This window comes from Chrysochloris asiatica, unplaced genomic scaffold (genome assembly GCF_000296735.1).
Source record: "Chrysochloris asiatica unplaced genomic scaffold, ChrAsi1.0 scaffold00210, whole genome shotgun sequence".
Classification (NCBI taxonomy): domain Eukaryota; kingdom Metazoa; phylum Chordata; class Mammalia; order Afrosoricida; family Chrysochloridae; genus Chrysochloris; species Chrysochloris asiatica.
The window spans coordinates 2449120-2467853 of NW_006408728.1; the positions used below are offsets into that span (position 1 = coordinate 2449120).

Genomic DNA, 18734 nt, shown 5'->3' on the forward strand with positions numbered 1-18734 from the left:
TCCTTGACAACTTCAATCTTTTCTCCGTTGATAAGAATGTTGTTTATTGCTCCAGTGGTGAGGATTTTTGTGTTCTTTACATTGAGATGCAATCCATACTGAAGACTGTGCTCTTTGATCTTCATCAGTAAATATTCTTCTTCACTTTCAGCAAGCAAGGTTGTATCATCTGCATATCGCAGGTTGTTAATGAGTTTTCCTTCAATCTTGATGCCACATTTTTCTTCATATGATCCAGCTTCTTGTATTAATTGCTGAGCATACAGATTGAATAAGTATGGTGAAAGAATACAACCCTGTTGCAAACCTTTCTTCATTTTAAACCATTTGGTGTTCCCATGTTCTGTTTGAACAACTGCCTCTTGGTCCATGTACAGATTCCTCATGAGCACAGTTAAGTGTTCAGGAATACTCATACTTTGCAATTTTGTCCATAGTTAGTCATTATCACATAGAAAGTCTTTGCTTTGTCAATAAAACACAGGTAAACATCTTTCTGGTATGCTCTGTTTTCAGCAAGATCTATCTGAATTCTGTAATGATAGCCCTCTTTCTACATCATCTTCTGAATCCAGCTTGAACTTCTGGAAGTTATCTGTCAATGTATGCTTGCAGCCATTTCTGTATTACCTTTACTAAAACGTTACTCACATGGGCTATCAAAGATATTGTCAGATGATATCTGCATTCCATTGGGTCACCTCTCTTTGAAATGGGCACAAGTACCGATCTCTTCCAATCAGTTGGCCAGATAGTTATCTTCCAAATTTCTTGGCAGAGATAAGTGAGTGCCTCCAGTACTGCCTCACTTTGTTGAAAGATTTCATTTTTATTCAGTCAATTCATGGTCCCTTGTTCCTTGCCAGTTCCTTCAATTCACCTTGGATTTCTTCCTTCAGTATCATTGGCTCTTGATTGTATGTTACCTCTTGAAACTTTGAACATTAACCATTTCCTTTTGGTACAGTGACTCTGTACATTTCTTTTATCTTCCTTTGATGCTTTCTGCATCATTCTATAATTTGCCCAGAGAATCCTTCAATAACTAAAGGCAAGACTTGAATTTTTCTTCAGTTCCCCCAGCTTGAGATATGCTGAGCATGTGCTTCACTTTTGTTTTTCTGACTTGAACTTTGCACCTTTTGTTGTAATATATGACTTTGTCTTCTCAAGCTGACCTTTGAAATTTTCTGTTCAGCTCTTGTACCTCCTCATTTATTCCATTTGTTTTAGCATCTCTAACCTGGAAAGCAAGTTTCAGGGTCTCTTCTGATGTCCATTTCAATATTTTCCTTCTTTTTGTCTTCTTAATGACTTTTTTCTTTCTTCCTGTATGATGTTTTTGATGTCATCCCACAACTCTTCTGGTCTTCAGTCTTTCGTGTTTAATGTATCCAATCTCTTCAGATGATCTCTAAATTCAGGTGAGATGTATTCAACTCTCGTGGTCTTGTTTTCATTTTCTTCATCTTCAATTTGAATTTGCATATGAGCAATTGATGGTCTGTTCCATTATCTGCCTTTGGCCCTGTTTTACCTGATGATATGGAGCTTTTCCATCATGTCTTTCTACAGATGTAATCAATTTTATTTCTGTGTATTCTATCTGGTGAGATCCATGTGTATTATCATCTCTTATATGCTGTCTAAAGAAGGTATTTGAAATGAACAAATTATTGATTTTGCAGAATTCTATCATGCAATCTCCAGAACTAGTAATGATCAATAAATCTTGATTGCATATTTGATCAATTTGAGTTTGAAGAAGTTGTTAGAATTCTTCTATTTTGTCTTCACTGGCTTTAGTGGTTTGTGTGTAAATTTGAATAATAGTGGTAGTAACTGGTCTTCCTGGAGTCCTGGTGTGGCATTGTGGGTTAATGCGCTAGACTGCACAGTCAGTTTGAATTGCAGGGTTGCTGTTCAAGCTCACCAGTCGCTCCTTGGAAACCCTTTTAGAGGGTTGCTATGGGTTGGAACTGACTCGACGACACTTAACAACAACAACTGGTCTTCCCTGTAGGTGCGTGGATATTATCGTATCACAGACAGTGTTGTACCTCATCACTGATCTGGATGTGTTCTTTTTGACAATGAAGCCAACACCATTCTCTTCAATTTCTCATTCACAGCATAGTAAACCATGTGGTTGTCAGATTCAAAATGGCCAATACCAGTCCACTTCAGCTCAGTAATGTCTAAGATTCCAATGTTTATGCATTCCTTTTCAATTTTGAAACTTTTCAATTTTCCTAGATTCATACTTTATACATTACATGTTCCAATTGTTAATGGATGTTTACAACTGTTTCTCTTCCTTTTGAGTTATGCCCCATCAACAAATGAAGGTCCCGCAGGCTTTTCCTCCATGGGCTTTAATCCATTCGCATCATCACGGTCAACTCTACTTTGAGGAGGCAACTCTTCCCCAGTCACATTTTGAGTGCCTTCCAACCTTCGCAGCTCATTTTCTGGCACTTTATCTGACAGTGTTTCTTTGCTATTCATAAGGTTTTCAGTGACTAAATATTCGGAAATAGTTCATCACTCCTTCTTCCTAGCCTGTCTTCATATGGAAGCTCATCTGAAACCTGTCCACTATAGGTGACCCTCTGGTATTTAAAATACCTGTGGCATAGCTTCTAGAATCACAGCAATTCACAAGTCACCATAGCATGACAAACTGACACGAGTTGTGAGGACATGTCATTAGGAGGAACCAAACACTGGAGAAAGATTTAATTCTTGTAACTAAATAGAAGGTCAGTGATAAAGAGGGAGACCTTCAATAAGATGGATTGACAGAGCTGCAACAATGGGTTCAAACATATCTACTATTTTGAAAATAGTGTAAAAATAGGCAAAATTTCCTTCTGTTATAAATAAGATCGCTGTGAGTTGGAGCCAATCCAAAAGCACGTGACATTTTTAAGGAGTCTCTATGGGTCGGAATCTACTCCACAGTACTTAACAACAACATATACACACACACACATAGAGAGAGAAATACAAGAGGTCATCAAAAGACTCATGGAAAAAATTATTATCTTTCAGTTCTATTTTCCCATAATTTTTTTTTGAAATCTCATCATATATCAACATTTTGCTAAGCAGAGATTTCTTCTGGAATATTTGTTACTGTGGGTATGAATGTCTTCTCAAAAAGTTTTTTTGAACTTAAACTACCTACTAACAAAAGTGTTTCAATTATATAAATTATCATACTTTCAATGGTACTAAAATAGTATTAAAGATGAATCTGAGATGTTTTTGAGAAAATGGTTAAATATTCCTTGCCAAAATGTTGTAAGCCATCAAATTCAATGCAGCAATCTTCTCAATCAATTAATCTGCCTTGATAGAGAATCTTAAATGATTTTCAAAAATACCCTGTCATTTCAAAATTCATTATGACTGAGATAATAAGAAGTCATTAGTTTTGAATCAAGGTTGAAAGGTAGACACACATATAATTGAACTCTGACTAAAAGTCTATGCTCAGATTGCTCAGATGAAGCAAATATGACAAAAATGTTAACAGCCAATAATTACCAAAAAAAAAAAAAAAGATCTTGTCACACCTCAGTTCAATAAAATATTTATGGCATTGTTATTGGATCTGCTTACATATCAAAAGAAAGCTGTTGATATTGCATCTTCCTTAGCAAAAATTGAAGGAAAAAAACAAAGAATTTCCAAAAATTATCTAGTTAACAAAACAAATTACTTCATTATGCTAAAATTTAAATAAATTTTTCACAATATTTCTTGTGGTAGTTTAAGCAGTTGTATACCAAAGGTATATTTCAAAGTTTTATATCAAATTAAAATCATTTGAATGTCAGCGTAGAGAACATTCTAGCACACTTTCTGATATAGATAAGTTACTCAAAATTACTAATTAAACTCAAAACAAATAAATAAACAAAATGACCGTGATTAACAAGCTCATAGTCTTCTTAATGAAACAGACCAAATCTTTCAGTGAAAAAGACTTGATGAGATGTTATTTCTTTTGTAACACTTCTTTAACATATTTTAGTCAATTTCTTTTCTTTGGAATTTTTTTCTTTGGAATTTTAAGGTGTAAATGGTGTACAGAAATAAAATATGCATTATAATTCAAATAATAAGGAGATATGAATTATATTCTTAGCACTACCACCAATCGACTTCTTAACTTTGCCTTTTTAACTGATGGACTTAATGCTTATATGTTATAAAGTTAGGATATAGCATAGTAAGAACACTTTCTAGAACTATCAACTAATATCAAATATTCTGCAATGACATTGCAAAATTCCAAGATTTGTAGTCACAAAAATAATTTTGTCTGTCTCTTGCCTAAACTGAAAAAAATAATGTCTTCTGAATCTTTTTAACCAGGTTAGGCGAGAAAAAGTATTAATTGTCCAGTCAAATCAAAATATCTTAAAACAAATGAACCATCTATTTTCCCTGAATTCATCAAACAGTTTCCAGGTCCCCATTATTTATAGTGAACTCTATCTCATTAGCATACAAAGTAATTTCAGTCTTCAGCATGTATCACAAAGCTGTATTTTGTATGCTTTATGCTGATTTTGTCTGTACAAGCTAAGTGAAAAACTAAGCAATTATCCCCCAATCTGGAGAATCTGAACAAAAACATTCAAAGTTTTCTTTTTCACTGGAAGATTTTGCATGCATTTTCAAAATCAGATGCTGAGAGTATAATTGCCATGGATGACTTATTTAAGAAGGCATTATTTGGCGATGCTTTAAAGTTTGGGCCCTGAAGTCAATCTGCTTTTCTTAGGTGCCATTAACGCTGTTGTATAACAGAATGAAACAATGCACAGTCTTATGTTGACATTTTCAACTTTTCATTTGTTTCAAGAGTATGTTTGCTTGTTGAAGCCTATTTATGTTGATTGCTTTATACATCTTTGTCAGTTACTTTGAACATCTGAGTCCTGTCAGATCTGACTGACATCTGTTGATTGTATTTTCTCATGTTGTACTTTCATGGCTCCCAGAGGGATGAATGATTTCTGATTGGATCGTGTCTAATTTAGATATGATAGTATGAGAACTCTGGATCCTTTTAGTTCTTTATTAGTAAAAGTACTGGATCACCAGGTTGGAGGTTCAACCGTATAGAGGGCTAGTTGAAATACACATGATCAGCTTCTCCTTGGTCCCTGCTGACACCACTGTGGCGAAAGTGGGCCACTGGCTCACACTGACTTGATGTAAACTGGTGGGACAGGGAGGGAGTTCAGTGGAGTCCTTATCCTCATTAGCATCTCCATAAAAGTGGAGCCCTAGTTTATAGGCTGTTAATGAATGGGAAGTGTAATAGCTTCTGTCAAGCCATGCAATTCCAGCAAGAGGGAAAGCTGAGGGCTGATTCACACTTTTTTGATGATGGATGCTGAGGTTGAACTTCCCTATTTCTTACTATCTCATTCTGCCCATTTGTTGTATGTGTGTTGGTGGGAGGAGCTCAGTCCTTGGTTGACACTGATATGAAGATAACGAAGGGTGGCAAGCAGAGTATCAGTTAACCTGCCTCTTACAACCTTGTTTCACATCGTTAATGCTGGATGGGGATAGGCTCAGCTCCATACAAGGCATCATAGGCACCAGGTGTGAAGCTGATGGTTGGCCACTTCATCTCACATAGCATCACTTAGGCTTATTTCTGTGTGACTAGGGTGGACTACTGATAGGATCAGCACTGGACTTCGAACCAGAAGGTCCGAAGTCCAAACCCACCAACTGTTACTGGGAAACCCTATCCAGGGTCACTTTGAATTGGAACTGATTTAATGGCACTTAACAACAACATAAGGAGCTCTGGTAGCGTAGTGGTTATGAATCGGACTACGAACCTTAAGGTCAGCAGTTTGAAACTACCAGCCACTCTGCGGGAGAAAGATGAGGCTTTCTGCTCCCGTAAAGATTTACAGCCTTGGAAACCCTGTACACAGTCACTTTGGGTCGGAACTGACTCGACATAACTTAACAACAACATGCTATCCTCACAAATGTTGCTACATGATCCTATTGTTGCAGTCACTGTGTCTCCATGATGACCTTCTTTGTAGCTGACCCTCTACTTTTCCAAACATAACCCAACTTTTTACATTGGGTTATCTAGAGAAGCAAAACCATTAAAACTTATAGATGACTATTGATAGATATAGATAAAAGGAGTGTGTAACAAGGAAATGGCTCACGATTTTAGAGGTGGGAACGTCCCAAATCCTGGTCAGATGAACCAAGATGAGTAGGCAGGCAAATAGGTCTGAGGAGCAGGCAGGTAGGCAGGATCAGCAGGCAGACAGGCAGGCCAGCAGCTAATAGAGCAGACTACTGACTTAAATCCAAAGAAGCAGAAGTTAGAGGATGAGATAGATGCAAGATCCAGACCCAGCATAAAATAAGCAAGCTTTTTCTGAATGCTTATTATTAGAAACAGGCCATTATAGAATTAACTTTTCTACTCATAGTCAATCATCATAGAGTTAACTACTCTGTATTAGATCTCACCATGGGGATAACCATAGTTCATCTGATAAACCTCTGGGATTCCTGACCCAGTCAAGTTGATACAAAACCTTATATGCCACAATGTCATTAGCCAGGGACTTGTCCTACCTGACACTGTGTCCAAAGTACATGAGAAGAAATCTTGCAAACCTGTCTTCTGAATAAAGAGTATTCTGGCTTTCCTTCTTCCAAGACAGATTTCAAGTCCATTCTTCTGGCAATTCATATACACAATATTCTTTGCCAGAACCATAATTCAAATGCATAAACTCTTCTTCAGTCTTCTTTACAAACTTTGTAGCTTTTGAATGCATATGAGGTAATTGAAAATACCATGGCTTGGATCAAGTGCAACTTAAATTTCAAAGTGAAATCTTTGCTTTAAAATACTTGAAAGAAAAGTTTTGCATCACATTTGTCCAATGGAATATGTCATTTGATTTCTTTACTTCTATTTCAATGGGCATTCATTATCGAACCAAATAAAATAATATTCATGACGTCAATCTCCATTTTTCATGATGGTTCTTTTTGGTCCAATCGTAAGGATTTGTGTCTCCTTTATGGTGTGTAATCAATACTTAGGGTTTAGTCTTTGATCTTCATCAGCAATTGCTTCAATTCCCCTGCTTTCAGCAAGCAAGATTGTGTCATTTGCATATTGCAGGTTGTTAATGAGTCTTCCTCCAAATCCTAGCCATGTTCTTCTTCATATAGTGTAGTTTATCACATTTTATAGTCAACATACAGATTGAATAATTATGGTGAAAGAAAACCCTTACATGTACCTTTCCTGATTTTATATCACAAAATATCCACTTGATCTGTTTGAATGACTGCCATTTGGTCTATGCACATGTTCCACATAAACATTATTTAATGTTGTGGAATTCTCATTATAATTCTTCATAATGTTATCTATAATTTCTTATGAACCATGCATTCAAATGGCTTTGCACAGTCAATAAAACGCAGTAAAACATCTTTTGATATTTTCTGCTTCTTGCTAAGGTCCATCTGATCCAAGCAATGAAATGTCTTATTCCTTATTTCCTTCTGAATTCAGTGTAATTTCCTGTCATTGTACTCCTGCAAATATTGTTTAATTATTTTCAGAAAATTTACTTATATGTAAAATTAATGATATTTTGTATCATTTTCACAGTTAGTCAGATCACCTTTCTTTGGAATGGGCACAAATATGGATCTCTTCAATTGGTTGGCAGGTAGCTAACTATCTTATAAATTTCTAGTAAGTGCTCCCAGTGAGTCTTGGTCAATTTTGAAATATCTCAACTATTATTCTGTCAATCCTTGTTGTTGTTGTTGTTAAGTACCATGGAATTGCTTCTGACTCATAGTGACCCTGCACAGGGTTTCCAAGGCTGTAAATCTTTACGGGAGCAGAATGCCTCATCTTTTTCCCATGGAACCGCTGGTAGTTTCAAAATGCTGACCTTGAGGTTAGGTTGGCAGCCCAACTCATAACCACTATGCTACCAGAGCTTGTTTTTGTTGTTGTTGTTGTTGTTGTTGTTGTTTTGCCAATGCCTGCAGTGCAGTTTGCACTTCTTCCTTTAATACTATTGGTTTTTGATGATGTGCTATTTCCTGAACTGGTGGAATGTCAAACTATTCTTTTTGGTACCATGAGTATGTGTTTCCTTCCATCTTCTTTTAATGCTTCCTGTCTCATTCAACATATTGCCCATTGTTGCTGATAAGTGCCATTGAATAAGTTCTTAGTCATGGTAATCCCTGTTTAGGGTTTCTAAGGAACAGCTGGTGAGTAGAATCCTTCAATATTACAACTTGAAGCTTGAATATTTTCTTCACTTATTTCAGTTTAAGAAATGCCAAACACGTTCCTTTTGTTGTACTAATTCCAGATCTTTGTAGATTCTACTTGAATTTTGCTTTTCAAGCTGCCCTTTGAAATCATCTATTCAAGCCTTTTACTTCACCATTTTTCTGCCATTCATTTTAGCTATTGAATAGTCTAGAGAACGTTTCAGAGTATCTTCCAATTTTCTTAGATTCATACTTCATGCATTTTACATTTTGATTATTAATGGATGTTTGTAAGCTATTTCTTCTCATTTTCAGTCATGTCAAATCTGTAAACTAAGGTCCAGAAGGCTTTATTACATCCATGTCAAGAAGTTGACGCTACTTTGAGAAGTCAGGCTCTTCACTAGTTGTATATTGAGTGCCTTCCAAATTAAGGGCCTCATATGCTAGCATAATATCAGACAATGTTTCACTGTCCTTAATAAGATTTTTACTGGCAAATTTTTCAGTAGTAGATTGCCAGGTCTATTTTCTTAGCCTGTTTTAGTTTGGAAGCTCCACTGAAACCTGCTCACCACATGTGATTCTCCGGGGATCGAAATACTAGTTACAAAACTTCTGGCACCACAACAACATATAAGTCAACCCAGTCTGAGAAACTGACAGGTTAGTGGTATAACTTGCTTTGACACCTGAATTAAATGTTAACCTTGGAAACATTTAATATGATTTTCATTTCCTCAACTATAAAATAATAATAACACTTGGATTCAAAGTATTAAATTCATATAAAGATTTAATCAAACCAATAGTAAGTATTGGATAATATTATCTAGCACTATTCTTAGGGAACACAGTGGCTCCATAGGATAAGCATTGGACTGGAAATCACAAAGTTGGTGGTTTGAGCCCAGCAGTTGCTCTGTAGGAGAAAGATGAGGCTGTCTGCTGCTGTAAAGATTTAAAACTTTTGAAACCTTGTACTAACTGCCATGAGTCTGAACCAAATCAATGGCACTCAAAAATAACAGCAACAACACTTGTATTATTCCAGTCCATCATTCTCACTTTTATAATAAATATCACATAACATCCAAGGTATAATTTATCTTTCATAACATAGTAAAAAAAAAAAAAAATTATAACATATGTTTTCCAGGTATATCATTTGATTATTGTTTTTGTGTGTTGTTGCTGTTAGTTGCATTTTGGTCGGTTCAGAGTCGTGGCAGCTTCACGTGTGCAGAGGAAACTGTGCCACAGGGGTTTCAAGGCTGTGACTTTCAGAAGCTGAACTTCACTCCTGCCTTCTGAGGTGCCTCTAAATGGGATAATACCACCAATTTTTCAGGTAGTAGTTAAGTGCTTAAACATTTGTACCATTGTTGTTGTTGTTAGGTCAGTTCTGACTCATAACCACTCTTTATAGGGTTTTCAAGAAGCAGCTGGTAAGCTTGAACTGCCAACCATGTGATTCAAACCAACCTTGAAATCGAGTGCATTAACCCACAGCATCATACCAGGATTTCATTTGCACCATTAGAGATCTATTTTATGAAACAACTGCTAAAATGTTGGATAACTATTGTGATTACATATACCACATCTCAAAAACTGTTGGGTTGATTAATTTCTGCCTTCACATGTAATATCCAAAGTAGTAGGAAAAAAATAATAGTCATGATGAAACAGAAAATACCTAAATCTGAAATAACAAAGAAACAATATCTTCTCTAGCACTCGTCAAAGTATAGTAGCAATGAATTATAGTAATACTGTGTCAGTTCCTATTTATAAAAATATAGTTGTTAACTGTTCCACTTTCTGACACAAAGTCTTCACCTGTAAAAAGTGAGATGTAAAACTTCACCTTAATATATGAATTCAGCAAGCAGATGGCAGCTCTCTGGAAATACTGTATTTTCAAAAGCAAAGCAAAATTTTAAATGATTCTAAGAAAAATATTGTATGCTCTTAAAACAAGGGCACATTTATGCAGAAGCGGACACCTATGAGGACAGACTCATTTATTTATCTGAAAGACTTTCTGTAATATAAAGGATTTAGATGTGAATTGCTACTGTGTCCTCAAGCTCAAATATCCCTATGAGCAGGTTATTCAATTATGTAAAGATCAGTTGCCCTGGAATCGACTCTGGCTTATGGCCACCTTGTTTGTCAGAGGAGAACTGTGCTCTGTTATAAAGTGTTCAATAGCTGATTTTTTTCAGAACTAGATTACAGTTCTTTCTTCGGAGACACCTCTGAGCGGGCTCAAACTGCCAACCTTTCAGTTAGTAGCTGTGTGTGTGTTAACTATTTGCACCACCAAGGTACCCCCAGTTATGTAAAGCATTATTTATTCTTAGTTTTCAGTTGTTACTGTTGTTAGGTGCCATTGAGTAGGCACCGACTCATAGTGACCCTATGCACAACAGAACGAAACACTGCCCAGTCCTGCACCAACCTTACATTCATTGCTAAACCTGAGCCCATCACTACTGCCACTGTGCCAATCCATCTCACTGGGGGTCTTCTCTTTTTCTCTGACCTTCCACTTTATCAAACATGATATCCTTCTTCGGGCACTGGCCTCTACTGATACTATGTCTGAAGCATGATTGATGAAGTCTGGTCATACTGGCTTCTAACACAGATTGATTTGTTATTTTGGCCATCCATAGTACAGCGCAAATTGGTCAATGAGATTTTTTAACTCTTCCAGTGATTTTAATGTGCACTTGATGTTATAAATCACTGTCCTACGGCAATGGTTCCCATACTTCTCATTATTTTGTTGTTACTAATTGATGTTTCTTTGTATCACTCTATATAAATATTAACCTCTATGTATTTTTGAATTGCCTTATTTTCAGACACAATATCCCAAGAAAATGGTAATGTTTTATAGAACCAATACATTACCAATGGCAGTGTTTGGTGTCTTGCTGGAAGAAATTTTCTCCCTTGATGCCCTTCAGATAATTCTATAGAGGTATAGTCTATTTTGTTCACATGAAACCAAAATGATTGGATCCACAATTAACATTAAAGGAAGCAGCAGTCAAGAAATCAAATGACATACTACAAATCTGAAGCAAAAGACTTCTTTCAAGCCATAAAGGGCAAAGTTGTCAGTTTGAGACTAAGGTATACCTAACCCAAGCTACAGTATTTTCAATCACATTTGTATATGAAAGATGTACAGTGAATAAAGAAGACCATAGAAGATGATGCATTTGAATTATGGTGCTGATAAAGAATATTGAAAGTACCATGGACTGCCAGAGAAAAACAAAGAACTGTGTCTTGATAGAAGTGCGGCCACAGTGCTCCTTAGAAGTGAGGCTAGAGAGAGTTCATCCTTACATTTATGTTACGGGTTCAAGTCCCAAAGAAGGATGAAGACCACTATAACATCCAATTTAGAGAATTTTATTGGCACAACAGACAGCTATAGCCGTGGCAGGGAGACAATAGCTTCTCCTAAGTCTGCAGGGAGATGGCTGCTAGTTTATATATGCTAAATTCCTGGCTCAGGGTCTAGGGGCTTATCTAAAAGAATTTTCTGAAGCAGGGAGTACAGAAGCAAAAATAGTAGGTTAGTTTGTTAATAGGGAGACTAGATAACAGTTAACAAGGTCAGGACAACAAGGCTATAAATCAGTTTACATAGGTAGAATAACAAAACTACAAATCAGTTTACATAGGTAGAATAACAAAACTATGTATCAGTTTAAGTAGGCAGACTAACAAGGCTGCAAATCAGTCACATTGGTGCCAGGGTCCTTTTGGTACATAGCAAATTACTTTAAGGAATGTCCGGGGTCCATAATCACACAATAAACATCATCTGCGATGCTTGTGTCTGCTTTGTCTCTCCTGAGGTCAGGGGAGCTAGGTCTGTGAGGCTTGTGTCTGACCTATCTGCCTCAAGGCCAGGGGAGCTGTGCTGGCTTTAGAAATTCTGAGTTTTCAAAGAGCTCTATTATTTCATTTAGACATGTTGTCAGGAGGGATCAGTCCCTGGGAAAGGACATCATTCTGTGTAAAGTGTTTGTTATTAAGTACCGTGGAGTCGGTTCCGACTCATAGCGACCCTGTACAAAGTTTCCGAGGCTGTAAATCTTTACGGGAGCAGAAACCCTCATCTTTCTCCCGCGGAACCGCTGGTAGTTTCTAACTGCTAACCTTGAGGTTCGCAGCCCAATTCATAACCACTATGCTACCAGAGCGTAGTGTAGGGTCAATGAAAAAAAGAGGAAAACTCCAAGATGGATTACAAAGCGTCAACAACAATAGACTGCAATGTAACAATTGTGAGGATGGCCCAGGACCAGGCAGTGTTTCATTGTTTTGCACAGGGTAGTGCAGAAATCCTGTGGGAGTGATATTTGATTTCCCCTAGCTTCACAAGGGAGAAAGAGAATAATTCAAGATCAGCCCAAGGCTGATTCTTTCTTTACCCTATCCTGACACCAATCATTCCTCCCACAGCACTCAGTGCTTCACATCTGGGTTTGATAATCCATTGCAATGGTCACACAAAATTTATAACAGTACTCATGATTATGGAGTTTACTAGGGAAGTGAACAGGGTACAACTCAGGATCAAAACCAACTCATGACACAGCCGTTCATTGGTCAGGAACACTTCTTGTCTGCTATACTGGAGGCATGCCTCACTCGTGTTCAGTCATGTGGTCTCTGCATGTGTTACAAAGTTATTTTAATCCATCTATGAATGCCCAAAGGGCACATTCTGCAAGCCAGTCTCCTAGCCATAGGCACTCAGATTTACTCAGTCATAAGCCTAGAGTCAGAAGCTACTGTGCTGTTGGCTCTGCCATTGCCTATGCCATCACCTCTGAAGTTGCTGATTCTTTAGGTAGGGATCTCACCTATCACTCATGCTCTTCCTCTTGATGGTCCTGGGATCTTTTGTCTCTTTTTCTGAGATGGCTTCTTTTAAACCTAGATAAAGGGAAAACTAATCAATCATAGCTTCAGAGTTCTGTATACCTTGTTTATATGGTGCCACCCGATCACTTGGTTGAATTAAGAAGAATTTGAATAGAAAAGCAATATCAAGTAAATTCAAGGTACCACAGGTTGCTGTGAATTGGAATTGACTGGATAGCACCTAACAACAACAACAACAGCATGAGATTATCTTATTTCTTTGTAAAAATCAAATGATGCACTAGGCACCGTTTCCTACAGTGATGCCTTTGAAATGCAGCCTTCTCTGGGACTGCTTCTGCTCCCAGAAAGATCTACCTCTGCTGTCCAATTGTGCAGAAACCATACTCCACTGATGTTAAATGGATTCTGACTGAATCCTAGCAAACCTATAGGATTGAACAGAACTGCTGCACAGGGTGTCCAAGTATGTAAAGCCTTATGAAGTCAACTATCACATATTTTTCCCCTGAAATGGCGGGTGGATTCAAACCACTGACATTTCAGTTAACAGATGAGTGCTTTAAACAATGTGTCACCAGGACTCCTTTTCCTGCAGAACCAGGGCTCACTCAACTAGCATTTATGAGTGGCTCCTTTTGTCATTTGCCATTGTTACTGTTTTGAATTCAATTATATGCCCCCCCCAAAAAAAATATATGTGAAAGTCCTAACTCCCTGTATCTATGACTATGAGCCTATTTATAAATAAAGTTTTAGAAGCTTTTATTAGCTTAACACGAGGTTATACTGGAGTAACATAAATGTGGAGAAGATACACAGGCATAAAAAAGGTACTCAAGTTGCAAGCCTGGAATTGCTGGAAGCTAAGAGAAAGGCATGGAACAATTTCTCTCTCAAGGTCTCCAGAAGGAATCAGCACAGCCAGTACCCTAAAGTGGATTTTCGCTCCAGAAGTATGAGACATTACTCACCTAATTTGTGGCATTTTGTTATAGCAGTGCTAGGAAAGTAATAAAATTATGTAACATAGATTAAGATAGATGATACATAGATAGATAGATAGATAGATAGATAGATAGATAGATAGATAGATATCATTTCCCTCATGAATTTACAAACTATTGTATGAGGATTATACATGTTAATTAAACTATTAAGTAAGAACATATGGCTATGGATCTATGTGTCAAAATGAATAATTCAAAAAAATAACATATTCCTTTAACTTTATTGTGAATTTGTTAAAGGTTTACAGACAAGATTATCAGGTTTACATTCAACAAATCCTACACTGTGTTTAATGTCAATGATTGTAATCCATGCAACAAAAGTTATCCCACTTCCTTCCTGTGGTTCCTATTTCCATTCTACCCACATATTAATGCTTCTCAACTTGTCCTTGGGTAAATTTTGCCCTTTTGATTGAATGAGTGATCATTTCATGGTGACCATACCTTACTAGGACTTCTGGTGTGATGCTGTGTGTTAAAGTGCTGAACTGCAAAATCGGTTTGAACTGCAAGGTTGGCTGTTCAAGCTCACCAGTTGCTCCTTGGCAACCCTATACAGGATCACTATGGGTCAGAACTGACTTGATGACCCTTATCAACAACAACGATACTTTACAAGTGTTATTGTCTCCCCTATTCTCCCCTACTTCTAGGCTCAAAACTGAGCCATGACATTGAGCTCCTTTCTAGACCTGATCAAAGGTCATAGTCTCAGGTCCCTCTTTCTGACCAGTAAGCCAGGCCTTTCTTTTAATATAATTTTAAGTCTTGTTTCACATTTTTTCCCACTCTATCTGAAGTCTTCTTATGTGATCCTTTTCAGAGCAGTTGGTAGTGGTAGCCAGGTATCATCTAGTTCTTCTGGTTTCAGAATCATTGTGACAGCTGTTCACCTGCTCCATTGGTCTATTGGACTAGCAGATTCCAAGCATCTTCAATTCTCATTACTCTTCTTTCCTCCACACATGGAAAGACAAAAAATTGCAACTTAGCTGACCACTCGTGAGCTTTTAAGATTCCAGATGCTACTCAACAACGTGGGGTTAGAGTATTGTCTTTATGGACTATGTTGTGCCAATTGTCCATGGTGTCACCTGAGACTATGGTCCTTAGCCTCCAGGCCCAGCAAATCATTGTCTTCAGATGTTTAACAATATCTCAAAAGTTTCCATGCTTTTGCTTGCTGTATGCTCCACCACATTCACAGTTGTATTTGCAGTAAAGGTAAGTATCCATATACAAATACTTTCTTTGAAACTGTTTTATGTTTGTGCGTATATTCCCAGTCTTCCTGCCATACCCTGTCAGCCTGTGTATCTGTACATGTATCTAACCACAGGTATATGTTATATATATGAAACTATTTACCTCTAATTCCTTTTGCCCTTGTATACCACCCTGTGTCTTTAGTTGTCTTCATCATTCTCCTGACAACCTTCCTCTTCTTGGATATTACCCTTCACCTTCTGATATTTTGCTATCCCTGTCACCAGAGGTATCGTGTGTCTTCTTCCTTCGAGCCAGTGAGTTACTCTCCCTTCCCTCTACTCCCGGTAACCACCATAGAATGTTTCTTGATCTTTTATAATAGTGATCTCATCCAATATTTTATGATTGATTAAATTTCACTATGCATAATTTGCTCCTGGTTCATCCATGCTATGAGGTGTTTCACAGATTCATTGATATTCTTCATCATTGCATAATGTTAATTCCATTGTGTGTATGAATCAAAGTTTGTTTATGAATTCTACCATTGATGGATATTTAGGCTGTCTTCGTCTATTTGCTAATGTGAATAGTGCTGTGATTAACATTTGTGTGCATATATCTATTCACATCCTGGCTCTTATTTTATGTAGATAAATACCCATAGATGGATTGCTGGGTCATAAGTTATTTCCATTTTCTAATTTCTGAGGAAATGCCATACCATTTTCCAACAGTGGTTACTCCATTTTAAAGTCCCACCAGCAATGTAGGAGGGTCCCACATCCTTGCCAGCATTTGTTGTTTTCTATTTATTTGAACTTTGCTATTAATGCTGAAATGACATCTCATTGCTGTTTAATTTGCATCTCTCAAATAGCTGATTTTTTCCCCTAGTCTATGGACTCCTGGTGTGACACTGTACGAAAAACAATGGACTGTGAACACCAAGGTCAGCATTTTAAACCTACCAGTTGCTCCTTGGAAACCCTATACAGTGTCACTATGAGTTGGAAGAAAATTAGTTATCTTTTTACTCTTTTTTGAAGCATATAAATGGTTACTTTTCAGAAGGTTCCAGTTATCTTGAACTAACTGGAACCTCCAGTCATTTACAACTGTAGAATGGCTCATATGCAAGATCAGGCTAAAGCTGAAGAAAGTTAAAACAAGGCAACAAGAGCCAAAACATGACCTTGAACATATCCTACCTGAATTTACAGATCATCTCAAAAAAGTATTTGATGCATTAGGTTCAGTCTAAAGACTGAAGATCAAAAAAGAGTTGTGGAATGACACCAAGAACATCATGTCAGAAGAAAGAAAAAAGTTATTAACAAGACAATAAAGAGAGTTTGAAAGAAAGCTCTACAAGATGGCGGCGGCTGAGGCCAAGTCGCAAGGAGGTCATGGAATATTATCTTGTAAAATGGAAAGGATGGCCAGATTCTACAAATACTCGGGAACCTTTGCAAAATCTTAAGTGTCCATTACTACTACAGCAGTTCTCTAATGACAAGCATAATTTTTTTATCTCAGGTAAAGAAAGCAAAGCAATAACTCTTAAAGACAATAATAAAGCTTTAAAACCTGCCATTGCTGAATACATTGTAAAGAAGGCTAAACAAAGAATATCTCTGCAAAGATGGCAAGATGAACTCAACAGAAGAAAGAATCATAAATGAATGCTATCTGTTGAAAATACTGTTGATTTAGAGGGCCCACCTTCTGACTTTTACTACATTAATGAATACAAACCAGCTCCTGGAATCAGCTTAGTAAATGAAGTTACCTTTGGTTGCTCATGCACAGATTGTTTCCTTGAGAAATGTTGTCCTGCTGAAGCTGGAGTTCTTTTGGCTTATAATAAAAACCAACAAATTAAAATCCCACCTGGTACCCCCATTTTGAATGTGACTCAAGGTGTCAGTGTGGACCTGATTGCCCAAATAGGGTCGTACAAAAAGGCACACAGTATTCCCTGTATATCTTTCGAACTAGCAATGGCTAGTTATACATGAAGTGGCTGGGGTGTAAAGACGCATGTGAAGATTAATAGAAGGAGTTTTGTCATGGAGTATGTTGGAGAGGTAATCACAAGTGAAGAAGCTGAGAGACAGGGACAGTTATATGACAACAAAGGAATCACGTATCTTTTTGATCTAGACTATGAATCTGACAAATTTATAATGGATGCAGCTCGATATAGAAATATATCTCATTTTGTGAATCACAGTTGCAACCCAAATTTTCAAGTGTTCAATGTTTTCATTGATAACCTCGATACTCAACTTCCTTGAATTGTGTTGTTTTCCACAAGAACATTAAATGCTGGAGAAGAGCTGACTTTTGATTATCAAATGAAAGGTTCAGGAGATATATCTTCAGATTCTATTAACCATAGCCCAGCCAAAAAGAGGATCAGAACTGTGTGCAAATGTGGAGCTCTGACTTGCCGAGGTTACCTCAACTGAATTCTCAGAAAATTGAACTAATGATCGTTTTTGTTTTATTTTTTCCTAATGTTGATATTTTAGAGAAAAAAAAGAAAGAAAGAAACAACATAAATATTTGGGAACATTTTTTCGTACTATCAAGATTACTCCCATGTTAATTTATAATTCATAATTCTGGTTTCAAAACATGCGCCAAATGCATTGGTGAGTTTCTGAAGAAAGGGCACAGGGTCCAGTAGACTCACTGAATTGTACATAGTTAGTGGTTGAATGCCAACCATGCAAGGAAAAGTATTTGCAGTTCGACATGCACATACTCCAGAAGTCTGAATAGACAAATGCCTCCTTCAGTGTAAGATAAAGGCAAAACTAGTAATGCAACAATTGCCAAGGTCAAACATTTAATTTGCCATAAATCTTGGAAAAATGACTGAGTGATTCAATTTGGACCAACATACAAGCTATATTTTTGTCATATTATCATTCCTGTTTACCTATTTAATACTTGCTGTACTTATATTTGGGATAACTAGGTAATATTCAAATTTTATACTCAATTTTCTACTTTTATCATTAAAACATTGACATCTGAATGATTTAAAAATTAAAGGTATAATATTAAATGTGAAGAATTATAGCTTGATTTCCTATTTTAAAGCAATCTATGTCTTTATGGAGGGATATTTGTCTGATCTAGTAGTTCTTAGACTTCTATACTCTATAGATGAAAAATCTCCAAAAAGTCTTTTCTAAAAATCCAGAATACCTAATCATTATGCTTTTTTGAAAAGATGAGGCAGTGGAA

At 36.9% G+C, this 18734-nt stretch overlaps 1 pseudogene; it reads left to right on the plus strand.

Annotated features, from left to right (window-relative positions):
- The first annotated feature begins 16882 nt into the window (after positions 1-16882).
- On the plus strand, positions 16883-17947 carry LOC102824288 (annotated as a pseudogene).
- The last annotated feature ends 787 nt before the right edge of the window (positions 17948-18734 follow it).